The following is a 13,500-nucleotide window of genomic DNA, read 5'->3' on the forward strand; positions in this document are numbered from 1 at the left end:
CTACTTTTAATGCGGATGAAATGCACGAATCACATAGAGAAAAATAAAGACCAAACACTTGCTTTCTGGGGCTGGCACGGTCATTTCCGATGAACTGCGCCAAGAGTAGGTCGAGCCTTTCGCGCAAACAGCGCACGCTGAAGACTTTCGTAAAAGCAAAATTCATATTTTTGGTTATACATTCCCACTTTGCAGGATCCTGGAAAGGGTTCTGCGCGTTTACTTCGCGCAGCAAAGCCAAGTCGTACGCCCCGGAAAAGAACAGCCTTCCGCTGGTCGTCTTCGACACCGCCATTTTTCGAAACTCTTGTCTCGCGCTCTCCCGAACGAACGAGAACCACGAGAGCAGCACGCAAGGCTCCCTACGTACGCACGCAAGAATCGGGTGCGTGCGTACGCAGCGGCCGCGTACGCATCTCGTAGCGTTTGTGTTGCGTTCTGCACATGCGCAGTTTGCAGAACGCAGCGATCTTACGTACGCAACGCCGTTGTGTACGCTACGTACGCAGTACTAAAACTGTCTATTGTCGTCGTTGGGGCGAAGGCGAACGAGAATAGCGGCGGATCGGCGCAGGAGAATCTGTGGCGGCTTTATCGGAGCGGGCAGCATGGGGACGAGAAGGGCCACTTTGGGGGCGACAGTAGGCAGTATAAGTAGACCGGTTCGGAGAACTCCAACGACTGCGACAGTGCCGAGCAATGTGCCCGATTCGACGACAGTGGAAAGAAATAGGCTTGTCATCAGCATGGCGCCATTCAGATGGGTCGCGGAAACGTGGTGCGTAATAAGATGCGGGACGGGGCGGAGTCGAAGAAGCCGGGTGGGTATCAGGGCGATCGGCCGAGCAGATGGTGTGAAGACCCACGTTTGCGAATTCCTGGCGGATAACTGCCTGGAGCAGGGAAACCGTGACTGCGGGTGCGTTGGAGGAGCTGGAGTCGAAGGCAGCCTTGATCTCACGCCGGACGATCCTGGTAACATCGCCAGTGTTGCTGGGACGAGGAGCGTCGGCACAGGAAGATGTCGCTGCGATGTTGGGCAGACGGGCAAACTGCTGGTCGATAGGTCTGCTTTTAGCGAGTTCCAGGTGGCGGCACTCTTATAGATGCAGCCACCGTCACCACGTTGTTGAAAACGAGCAAGTTCAAGGCGTCATCGACAATGCCTTTCAGGATGTGGGAAACCCTGTCGGACTCAGTCATGTGTGCCTCAACTTTGCGGCACAGAGCGAAGACGTCCTGAATGTACGTGACGTAGGGCTCCGTTGACGTCTGCACACGGCCGGATAGCGGCAAGTTGGTGACCGTATAGGTTGCCGAACAAGTCTCGGAGCTTTTGCTTAAGCGAAACCCAACTGCTGAGCTGATCTTCGTGCCTCCGAAACCAAACTCGAGGTGTGGCACCGAGGTAGAAGACTACGTTGACGGGTATGATAGTAGGGTCGCACTGGTTATTGCGGCTGACGTATTCGTACAGGCTGATCCAGTCCTCGACGCCTTCTCCATCTTTGCCAGAGAATATGCCAGGATCACGGGCAGCGGGGAGAGTGATGTAGGTCGTCGAAGTGGCAGCAGGTGTCGGAGGCGGCTGAGTTCTCGTCACCGGGAGCCATGAAGGAAGGCTCAACCCACCGTCCACTACGAAGCTCCGTGACGAGGTACAAGGAACGCCCATCTCCACTGAATATGTTACGTAGAAAGACGCAGACGAATACCTATATAAAAGTATAATTACAAGGGAGTGCGCTGCACTTGGCCAAGAGGCAACAGCCCGCGCTAGCCTCCAATCGTCGTCGTCGTCTTTTGACTGCTCGCCTCTTCGTCCTTGCGAATACTGTTCCGTAGTAATATTATGGCTTGTCTACCACCGCCTCTTTAAAATTAGCAGTTATTTATTTTGTTGCTTTGGAAAGGAATAGTCCATTTGCGTTGGTCCAACGGGCAGAAGAACATCAGCGCATACTGACACTGAAAATTCGCAGGGGTTTTCTTAGCATGCATTGCTTCGTAACCGAGCGAACGAGCACAACAGCGCAGGACGAAACAGCGAAGGCTGATGAAGAAAGACACGAGCCGTGAACGGCGGGCACCTATGAGAGCGGCCTCTTGTTCATCGGTTCTAAGCGGCACGCATTTGACAAGTCATCGAGTACAGTAAAAGTAATCTCATAGCATACGGCTCATTGGCATGTAACTAAACTTCCTTTTAGCAATGAGCCGTATGCTATAAACTTCCTTTTAGCAGGTTAACCTCCCTGCCTTTCCGTCTTCCCTTCTCTCTCTCTCTCTTCCTTTTGGCAGCCCTCATGGTAAGCTTCCAAATCATTCTTTTTTTATTACTTTCATAAACTTACGCAGTTTCCTCCCCAAGCGCGAATACATATATAATCTTGCTTCATAATCTCCCAGCAACATAATTATACTAACTGTAACGTGGCTAACAGATGACGACATTCATACTGAAGTTCTTGCCGATATACATAACTTTAATGTTTTCCGCAAGGACCGCAAGGGCTCCAGAGGAGGAAGTGTTCTAATTGCCACTAACCAGCAATTGCCTTATTCTGTTAAAATCGAATCAGAGCATGAAATGTTATGGGTAATCTGCCGTTCCGCACTTCAAACCGTCATACTAGGTGTCTGCTACAGAGCCACCTACAGCAATCCAAGTTATTCCTATAACCTAAATATAGCCTAAATCCACTTACTGCTACACATCTCAACGCGCGAATTCTTCTGTTTGGCGATATTATATCGCGTCTATTGACTGCCAGGACTTAACACCAACAAGCAATAGAGAAATAATTCACTTCTTTGGCATCTGTATAAATTTCAATCCCACCCAGTTAGTAAAAGAACCTATACGCGCCGTACGTGATTCGTCAAACATCTTGGAACTTATAATAACTAATCACCTTGAACGTTTGTCATATCCTACTTATCTCCACGAAGTTAGCGGGCACAAAATTGTACATGCTACTTTCACCTTCATCACGGAATTGCGTCAAACGTTCTACAAAACGATATGCCTTTAACACAAAGGCAATTACAATGAAATCAACAAACGATTGTTACTTTTTTCCAGACTTCGAAACAGGCTTCCACGAGCGATCAATTGAGGACAAATGGCTTAGTTCTAAAGCCAGAATCACCGAACTAACAACCAAGTTCATTCCAACCATTATATTTCGTGCCAATCATAATAAAGCATGGCTGAAAAAGTCCTTGAAAACAATTGAGAACAAAAAGAAACGACAACGACTTTTCCGTGCAGAAAAACAAAATCTGAGCGTATGCGCATGGAAAAAATACTACGAGGCCGAGTGAACATATCTACAGTTCCTTTATAATGCCAAACGTGCATTTTTCAAACTGACCTGCCATAGATCCTAAACAATAACCTCGGAAAGTTCTGACAAGTTCGAATCCCAGAGCATGCGCTTATCATCGCACTTACCAACACACTTGGCGAGGAAGTGAGCGACGTTCAATGTTCAAATATATTTACCACTGAATTCTGACCTGTCTTCATAAACGAAACTGATATGCCACCGTTTGTCCCAACTGGCAAACCATAATCGCTCATGCCACCAGTCACATTCGCTGCACACAGCGTCACCTAAATCATTGAAAATATTAAGATGTAATCTTCTGCAGGTACTCAAGAAATCACCAGCAAACTCTTAAAAAACACTGGGCCTGCTTTTTCAGTGTATTTACCGTTACTGTTGGCGCAATCATTCCTCACAGGTAGCTTACCGAGAGATTGGAAGATAGGGAAGGGCGTTCCGGTCTTCAAATCAGGTAAAAATGAATCACCCCTAATTACCGCCCTATCTGTTTAACAAGGGTGCCATGCAAAATCATGGAACATGTAATCTATTCTCGCATAATGAATTTTCTAGGCTGTTAATTTCTTTCATCCATCTCAACACGGATTCCGTAAGGACCTATCTTGCGAAACACAATTCGCTATTTTTGTCCGTGACTTGCACATGCCCCTTGATTTTAACCTGCAAAGTGACGCAATCTTCCTCAATTTCGCGAAAGTCTTCGGCAAGGTTCCTAAAAGTACTTGTGACTAAAACTTTCTTGGTTAAATTTACCTCATAACATACTGCAGATGATAAAAGAATTTGTGGAATACCATACACAATTTGTTCACGTTAATAACCAAGCTTCTAGGTTTCTTCCAGCAACTTCAGGCGTCCCGCAAGGGCCAGTCCTTGGTCCCCTGCATTTTTATTATATATTAGAGACCTCCCAACACGTCTCCTCTAACGTCCGTATCTTTGCCCATGAATGTGTTATCTATCGCACAGTCACTAACTCCTCTGATGAACTAACCTTCCAAAGTGAATTAAATTGCGTCCAGAATAAGTGTAACGAATAGCTCATGGAATAAATAATAATAAATGCAAACTCATGTCATTTCATTGAAACCGCAATCCACTCATGTTCCCTTATACAATGTCGAGCGTCCCGATAGCATTACACAGTCTTATAAATACCTAGGCGTAACGTTGTCCAACGATCTAACCAGAAACGCGCATGCCACTAGAGTGATATCATATGCTAACAGAAGCCTTCGATTCTTAAAACATCGTCTACGTCAAGCGCCACAAAAGCTAAAATTGCTTGGCTACAATTCATTTGTACACTTTAACCTGGAATATGCGTCTGCCATCTGGAGCCTTAACCAAAACTATTTAACAAACTGTCTAGAATGAGCACAGAACCGTGCCAAAATATTCAGCTATTCATGATATTCCTATAATGCCAATGGATCATCGTTAAAAGCACAATCCGGCCAAACAACCCTTGCTTGTCGGCATCATATCGCACTATGTACTTATTCCATAGGGGTTTTACAGCTCACTTCATCGACCACGCTACATCAATCCTCCTGCACGCATCTCATTCCGCATTGGTCATCCCCATATAGTCCCCCTCCGAAGTAAGCACACTACCACTTTTGCCTCACGATTCTTTCCACGCTCAGCCTCACATTGGAACAGCTTTCCACACGACATCGCCGCACTCACCTGCCCATCCACGTTTTTGAACTGTATAATTAACATATTTACCAGCGAGCAAATTTGTGCCTAAACATTTTTTTCTTGTGTATCTTCCTTTAGAGGCACCCAATCCTGGCGGCCTCTAAGGTCATAACGTGAAGTGAAGTGAAGAAGCCGTAAGAAATGGATGCACCCTGAAATCATTGAAAAGGAAACTTGGCATAGTACACTCCAAGATGTATGCACTGAAAGATAAGCAAGATAATATCGTTAGGAATCCCGCAGGTATAGAAAAAGAGCGGAAGAATTCTGTACTGACCTCTATAGCAACCTGACGGCTCAGGATAACCCCATTCGAGACAGTAACAAACAGGGTACAAAAACTCCTCCTATAATTAGCGATGAGGTCAGAAGGGCCTTGCAAGACATGAAAAGGGGAGGAGCGGCAAGAGAATATGGAATAATAGTCAATTTATAAAAGATGGCGAAGACATAATGCACGAAAAATTAGCGGCTCTCTTTACAAAGTGCCTATCCAATGCAGAGGTCCCCAAAAACGGGAAGAATACAAACATTATACTAATCCAGAAAAAAGGAGACGTTAAAGGGATTGAAACAATATATAGCCATTAGCTTTACTCCCATATTGTATAATATATTCATCAAGACAATACAGAAAGGGCAACACTGGACTCTAGTCAGCCAAGGGAACAGGCAGCTTTCAGGAACGGATACTCTACCGAGTACAATCAGCCTCTATATATGGCTTTCATAGATTACCAGAAGGCATTTGATTCAGCAGCGATACCAGAAGTCACAGAGGCATTTCGTAATCAAGCAGTACAGATCCCTTACTTAAATATCCTGGAAAATATCTACAGAGATTCCACAGATACCATAATTCCACACAAGTAGGAGTACACCTATAAACAAAAGGGTCAGACAGGGAGACACAATCTCTCCAATGCTATTCCCTGCGTGCCTGGAAGGAATATTCAGGCTATTAAACTGGTGCGGCTTCCTTTCTGGGAGTAAGGATCGGCGGCGAATGCCTCAGCAACCTTCGGTTTGCCGATGACATTGTTGTATTCAGCCGAACTGCAGACGAGTTACAAAGTGATTGAGGACCTTAACAGAGAGTGTAAGTGAGGGGTTGAATATTAATATGCAGAAGACAAAGACAATGATAAATGGCCGGGCAACGGAACATGAGTTCAGGATCGCCAGTAAGCATCTAGAGTCTGTGAGGGAATACGCTTACCCAGGTCAATGGAATCACAGGGAACCCTGATCATGAGACGGAAATTGATAGAATAAAATCGGTTTGTTAGCATACAGCACACATTGTGAGCTCCTGACAGGAAGCTAACCATTATCATTGTAATGGAAGGTGCGCAATCAGTGCATTTTACCAGTGCTGACATATGGGGCAGCGACTTGGAGACTGACTAACAAGCTTGAGAACAAGAATCGCGCAAAGAGCGGTGGAATGAAGATTGCTAGGCATAGCGTTAACAGACAGAAAGACAGCGGTTTGTATCAGAGAGCAAACAGGTATAGACGATACTGTAATTGACATCAAGAGAAAAAAAATGGCGCTGGGCACGTCATGTAATGCGCAGGGTAGATAACCGTTGGACCATTAGGGTTACAGAATGGATACCAAGAGAAGGGAAGCACAATAGGCGACGGCAAAAGACTAAGCGGTGCGATGAAATAAGGAAAGTCGCGGGTGCTAGTTGGAATCGGTTGGCGAAGGACAGGGGTAATTGCAGATGGCAGGTAGATAGATGCCTTCGTCCTGCAGTGGACATAAAATAGGCTGATGATGATGACGATGATTATGAAGTCATTCCATACTTTTGCCTCACGTGTGAAGGAATTTATACCCCAGAGGAACCTCACCCAGCGTTTTCTCTTTGCCTGACGCCGTGTCCGCCTACCCTGTGATGAGATGTTTTCTTAATTGAATTAGAATTTCTGTATTTGGCAAGCAACGCAATACGCCGCGACCCTTATTCTTCTCCTTTTGCTCTCTCTGCACACTTCATTCCACCAGGGAGCACGTCTTGTAATTGTACCACCATTCATCTGCTGGATAAACTTTTCGGCTGCATCAATAATAAAACAGCTAAAATATGCAATGACATCATCTATAGTAAAATAATTTATAAAATCTCGTGGTAGAGAAGTTTATTCTTTAAAATGCTCTAAGTCCATCGATGCTAATTATATGCGTATGACTCTTATGCAGAGTTATCAGGTTTCAATTTACAATAAAGTGGTCACATCCAAAAAGCTTTTGATGTCCCATTCTAGGTGAGACAGAAGAGAAGGGGAGCCAATTGCTAGGTCTATCGCTGAATAAGGGTTGTGTTGGAAACTGTAATACGCCGGCTCCTTCGTATTAAAGAGGCACGCACTAGTGGTGAGAAGAAAATTTTAAATCAATCGACCTCTCGCGTCATATGGCGAGTCTCCCCCACACCGTGTTGTGGGCGTTAAAATCTCCCGCGAGTATGAAGGGGTCAAGAAGCTGACTAATGAGGTTAGAGAAATCGCTTTTTGAGATCATAGTTAAGAGGTATGTATACAGAACACGCAGTGCCAAGTTTAATTAAAAGGATTGCTGAAGTGGCACTGCCTCAACGGGCGTCTGAAGGGCGACGTCTTGACAAGTTACAGACTTGTCTGCAACTATTGCTACACCGCGGGAGGCATCATCTTCGTCACAGTCTTTTCTGAAGATGGTGTAATGGCGAAAAAACTTTGTATGTTTCAGATGCGTCTCTTGAACAAACAGCAATTTTGGATTATGTATGTGTAGGAGTTCTCTAATATAGTCAATGTAATGAAGAAGTCATCTAACGTTCCATTGTAGAATTTGTGGTTCCATTATGATAAATGTGTATTGTGCTGCGTGTTTTAGCCGACGGAGGTGAGCTCACAGGCCCTTTCCAGAGGCCGTAACGCGAGGTTTGTCTTTTTTGGAGCGATAGCGAGTCTCGCCGCTCCTAGCCGAGGCCAAAGGGGTGGGTTAAGGCCCCGCCACCGAGGGGCCTTAAGGACCCTAACACTCAGCATCGGCTCAGCACCCAGATTCCATTTTCCACGCACACAACTAAGCTGTGCACGGTTACGCGAGGCAGGGTCCAACTCTCCTGTGTTCGGGTAGGTGGTGTCGCAACACACTAAACGCCTGCTGCCGCAGATGCCCCTGCAGGAGGCCAAGCGACTGAGGTAGCTATTAAACTTAGGGGAAAATACGATGACATCGTCTAGATAACATGAGCAGGTGGACCACTTTTAGCCCCAAAGGAGAGAGTCCATCATTAACTCTGAAGTTGCTGGAGCATTAAGGGTCCGAAAGGCATAGCCTTAAAATGGTAAAGGCCATTCGGTGTAAAACAAAAGCGGTATTCCCACAGTCGAGTTCATCAACCAAAATCTGCCATTAATCGCATTGGATGTCGATTGAATAGAAGAATTTAGATCCGGGCAAGAAGTCGAGAGCATCATGAATCTGCGGGAGCAGGTACACATCCTTTTTCATGAGCTGGTTCAGTTGCCCGTAGTCGACACAAAATCGCCAGCTGTCATACTTCGTTTTGGCGAAGACAACCGACGACGCCCAGGACACGAAGAGGGCTCAATTACACTTTTGGTTAGCATCTTGTCTGCCTCACCTTGGATAACGTGGTGTTCTACGTGAAACACGCGATAAGGTCATTGGCGGATAGGACTAGCATCACCGGCGTCAATTTTATGAGTCACAACAGAATTCTGTCTCAGAAGGCGATGCTCTAAGTCTAAGACGCGGTGATAAGAGACCAGGACGCGACAGATATCCGCAGCCTGCTTGGGAAGCAGGTCTTGAGCGATCATTTTGGAAGAAGTGCCGAGATCTCACTTTCGCACAGCAGGTGGCTGCGAAACATCTAATACAGAGATGGCGGAACCGTCGATGGGAGAAGCGTTGCCGAGCGACATGCCTTTCAGGATAATTTGCGCACTTGAATTAAAATTGAAAACACGAAGAAACACAGGGTTATTGACGATTGTAACTATGGTATGAATACCGGCAACTGTGCGCAGATGGAGAACATTTCCATTAGAAGTCAGGAAGTTGTCATGGGAAAAGATGGGAAGCACGTCAAATGCATGTACATGGAGGCTTGAGGCGGCATTCGTGCGAGGTCCACAGAACATAAAGAAGGCTCAGCTGATTTTGGAGCAAAGCAGTAAATAAGGCAGCTCTATTTGCAGGAGGCCAGCAGCACAGTCAATTAGTGCTGAATAGTCTGATAAAAAGTCGAGGCCGCAAATCAAGTTATGGGGACACCGTTCCAGAACAGCAAATAAAACGGAAGTGTTGAAACCAGCGGCAGTTATTGAGGCAGTGCACATTCCAAGAATAATGGGCGTTGCTTCATCAGCGACCCGGATAGCACGAGATGCGGCCCGTGTAAGGACTTTCTTCAAGCGGCAACGAAGACAGTTGCTCATCACCGACATATGGGCTCCAGCATGAACAAGTGCTGGGACAAATAGATCGTTCTACATCGAATATATTGCGTCTGGTCGGCAGGCTGAGAGCCTCTGGCGGAGACGTCGATACTGCAGTGTCACCTCCCGGAGCTGCATCTTTCAGTTTCCCGACGGTATGCACCCAGTTCGGAATGACGCGACAGGCGACGTAACTGGGGTGACGTAGACGACGGGCGACGACTTCGCGGCGAACGGGACTGGTTACTGCTCGGCTACGGTGCTCGACGGCGTCATGCGGTCATACCGTCAGTGTCGTGCAGGTTTGGCTCGGCTTGCAGCTGCATATGACCAAAACTACCGTCTGGACGAGGGCTGTTCGAGAACGGCATCAAGGGCCAGGGGTTGCGAGAATATCGGGCCACGTGACCAAACAGGCGACAACTGAAGCAAATAGGTCGGTCATCTGGTGTTTGCCACTTGGTCATGTTGCGAGAACCTCGGGGAATCCTTTCATTTAGAATAGGCGGTAGCGAAGGACGTTCGGTTGCCGAGGAACTGGGCACGGTGTATACTGACTGCAAGCCTGCATCGGCCAGTTCTTTGCGCGCATTCACCTGAATAAGGAGAAACATAGAAGCGCGCGTATCCTTGACAGATGGATGACACATGCTTCCAGCTCAAGGTGCACGATGTTCGTCAGCTGTTCTGAAACCTGCTGCTGCCGCGAAGGAGAGTCCTGGCGGTGTTCAGAATACCATGTTGCAGCCGTATTGGAAAGTACAACGGCTTTTCGCCTGCTGGAAACGCTGGCACTCCGTGACCATGCCATTAACCGAAGTACAGTTCTGACAGATGAGTAAACTGAAGGCATCGGCGACGAAACCTTTTAAGACATGCCTGACTCAGACTCGGGGATTTCAGCATCGGCATTGCGGCAGAGTGCCATCACGTCTTGTATATAGGCGACGTAGTCTTCGGTGGACGTCTGAACTCAGGATGCCAACTTTTTCTCGGCGACGACCTTCTGAGCCAGTGGTTTTCCGAAGACATCTCCATCTTCTGCTTAGATGTATTCCAGTTACGAAGTTCTTGGTTTTAAACCACACTCGCACAGTTCCCGCCAAGTAAAACAATATGTTTGTCAACATTACTGTGGGATCCCATTTGTTATGGCTGCTCACCCGCTCATACAGTTCCAGCCAGTCGTCGACGCCGGCACCATTGGTGCCGTAAAAGGCCCCTGGCTGACGCGGATGCGTGAGTACAACAGTCGACGCAGGCTTTGCCGAACTAGGCACCCTCACCTACGCCATCGGAGAAGATAGGAAGCGGCGGTCACTGCGAGGCTCCGTTCTCAGTCGTTACCCCGCACTTTCAACAAACGTTACGAAGACGAAGCCTAGTGCACAAATGTATTTAAAACTATTTACAAGGGCCAAAGTTCGTGGTAATTTCTCAGGCTGGGACAAAGGCCACAGATCCAGGACACAGCCTACCACTTTTTATCGTCTCCCTCTTGCGCGCACGGTCCTGTCCAAATTCACTGTAACAGTATGTAGAAAAACGTGTTCAACAAGCTCCTAGCAGACGGGCCAGCGGGGCGTTCCACCGTGGTAGTGGTCCTCGCGCTCGGTGACGTACACCTTCCGGAAGTCGTACGTCACACGCAAGGGCTTGGACCGAACATCACTGGCGGAGACGAGATCTACCGCCTGACCTGCTGCGGAAAGTCTCCAGTCTCACAACAACGGAAGAGCGCGTGTCCAAAGGCGTCGATATGCTGCGGAGGGGTAAGCCTGCTTCAGCTGGATTGCCGTTGAGAAAAGTATTCGCCTACCTAGTGAAAAGAAACTCTGTGTGACTTGGGATAAAGAGGATGGCTTCGCCGTGACGCCACAGCGTGTTTTCAGCAAGAGGCTGCGAAGCCATCGACTCAGTCTTCCACTGCTGATCTGCTACCGCTCTGGAGAAGATCAACACAAGGGCAAAAGAACTCTGTATTAACTTGGGCTTGGAAACAGACTCGTACAGTAGGCAAGTGTGATATACTTAGTTTGGACTTGTCCTGCACTGCGAAAACGCACAAAACAGATGTACCATTCTGCGCCATTGTTTCTGAAAAATTATCCGGGTAAAAATCACTTGCATTGTTCTTGCACGATAAGTTGAGGCTTCTAAGAATGAGTGATCATTTCATGATCCAGGACACGACTGGTGTCATGGGTTTTTGAACGAGCATTCAAATGGCGTTTTTACGGCTTTCTCAATTGACATCAAAGATCTGCACTACTCTCTTCCTCACAACAGCTCGCTTGCATTGAAAAGCGCATATATGAATGAGCGCTTCACTAGTAAAATCAGGTGGGAATTGGTATGCGCGGGTTTCTGGACCTCCTTTCGTTTTCTTTGAGGTCAACTTTTGTTGAGTGGAACGGCATTTACATTCATAAGGATGGTGTGCCACTCGGATCATATATAATCTTCCCTGAGCGATTGCTTCCTAGCGAAGCTAGACAGCATGCTGCCGACGGGCACTGAGAGCACACGTGTAACGAACGTCTTCAGATTGGTTCAGCACTATCTAGCGCTAATGCGCAATGATCTAACAACCATATGTCTAAATTAGAGCACACGTTGTCCATGCTCAAAGAGTGCATGCTTCCCCGTGTTTTAACTGCTGAGTTACCCCAGAGGAAATCGATCGGATTTTTGGACCTTAGGTTGTGCCTTGTTCGGAGCCGCATGTGTTGGAAATACGAACGCCCAGCACTGAAACCCCTCACCATACCAGTCGGCGCAGAGCAAGGTCTTTCAGAGGGGCATCGCCATTCGGTATTCCGGAGCGCGTTAAACTAGTCATGTCACCACAGTATAACGGATAGCTTCAACGCAAAGGCCAAGCGACTTCGTGCCGCGGGGAAGCCTGAACCGCTGCTTGTGCCGGTACCAGAGTCTTCACAAAGAAAAAGGAAACGTCGTCGTTCTACGAGTGACAATGCATCCACTCCGCACAACCACAGACGTTACAAAGAGGCGTGTATTCCTTACAGCAACTTTATATGGCCTCCTTCGAAGAAAGTAGGCCAGCGATCAGGCGTGCAGATAGTATATTCAGTACCGCACAAGTTACTGGAACTAGCCGACTAGTCAGAATAAAAACATGTCCATGCAAGGTAAGAGATTTCATCGTGTGTTAGACTGCGTGAGTCAGGTTATCTACAGAATACCCCTCTTGACGTGCATGTAACCACGGTATCGATCGTCACTTACAGCGCATACCTAGACGAGGGACAAAAAAAGGACGTCTATGTATGCGCTGTAAGGGACCATTGATACCATGGAATACCAACTAGCCCGTACCCAAACCTTGCTTCAGACCATGTAACGTGGGCCAAAGCGATAGCTGCTTGAATGAACGCATGCGCAAAATTCTAAAAATGTGAAGAAGTTCAAGAGAAGGGCTCATGGCTCTCCATTGCCATGATCGTGAAGTTCGAGTGTTACCGCGCGGTAAGTAGACCCAAGGACGAATGCGCTCGCACTATCGCTCAGAACTGCGCGCGCGCGGCACGGGAAGGTAATTGTCAGTAGACCTGTGGCATTGTCAGCAAAATATTTATTCATTCTACAATGCACAGGCATGCGAACCTAGATGATTTCCTGGTTTTGCTTTCTGTTTTGTTTTCAGAATTTTCTTTTCCTTTTTATATAAAAATTCGGCCAATAAACAAAATTAAATAATTCGAAGTTAGCGCTTCTCCCCGTGTGTCGCTTTCTTTGCGCATGTTTTATTTCGCCCTGCTATAACCTCATGATTCTATTTGAAGCTATGAGACATACCTTTTTTTTGCTTCCGAATCTTCTTCTAACTGCTCAGCGATTCCTACACTTTCATCCTAAGGACATCCTTTAATAAGCGGGCACTGCTGTTCAGCTACGATGTCGAAAAAGCAAGTATGCATGCATGGGTATATCTGTGATTCGCAAAAAAAAA

The 13,500-nt window shown here is 47.0% G+C and overlaps 1 protein-coding gene across 1 annotated transcript in view; it reads right to left on the reverse strand.

Annotated features, from left to right (window-relative positions):
- LOC135919058 (uncharacterized) overlaps window positions 1-13,500 on the reverse strand; it is a 210,220-nt gene that overhangs the window by 143,878 nt on the left and 52,842 nt on the right. The window lies entirely within an intron of this gene.

Source organism: Dermacentor albipictus, unplaced genomic scaffold (assembly GCF_038994185.2).
Source record: "Dermacentor albipictus isolate Rhodes 1998 colony unplaced genomic scaffold, USDA_Dalb.pri_finalv2 scaffold_15, whole genome shotgun sequence".
Lineage (NCBI taxonomy): Eukaryota > Metazoa > Arthropoda > Arachnida > Ixodida > Ixodidae > Dermacentor > Dermacentor albipictus.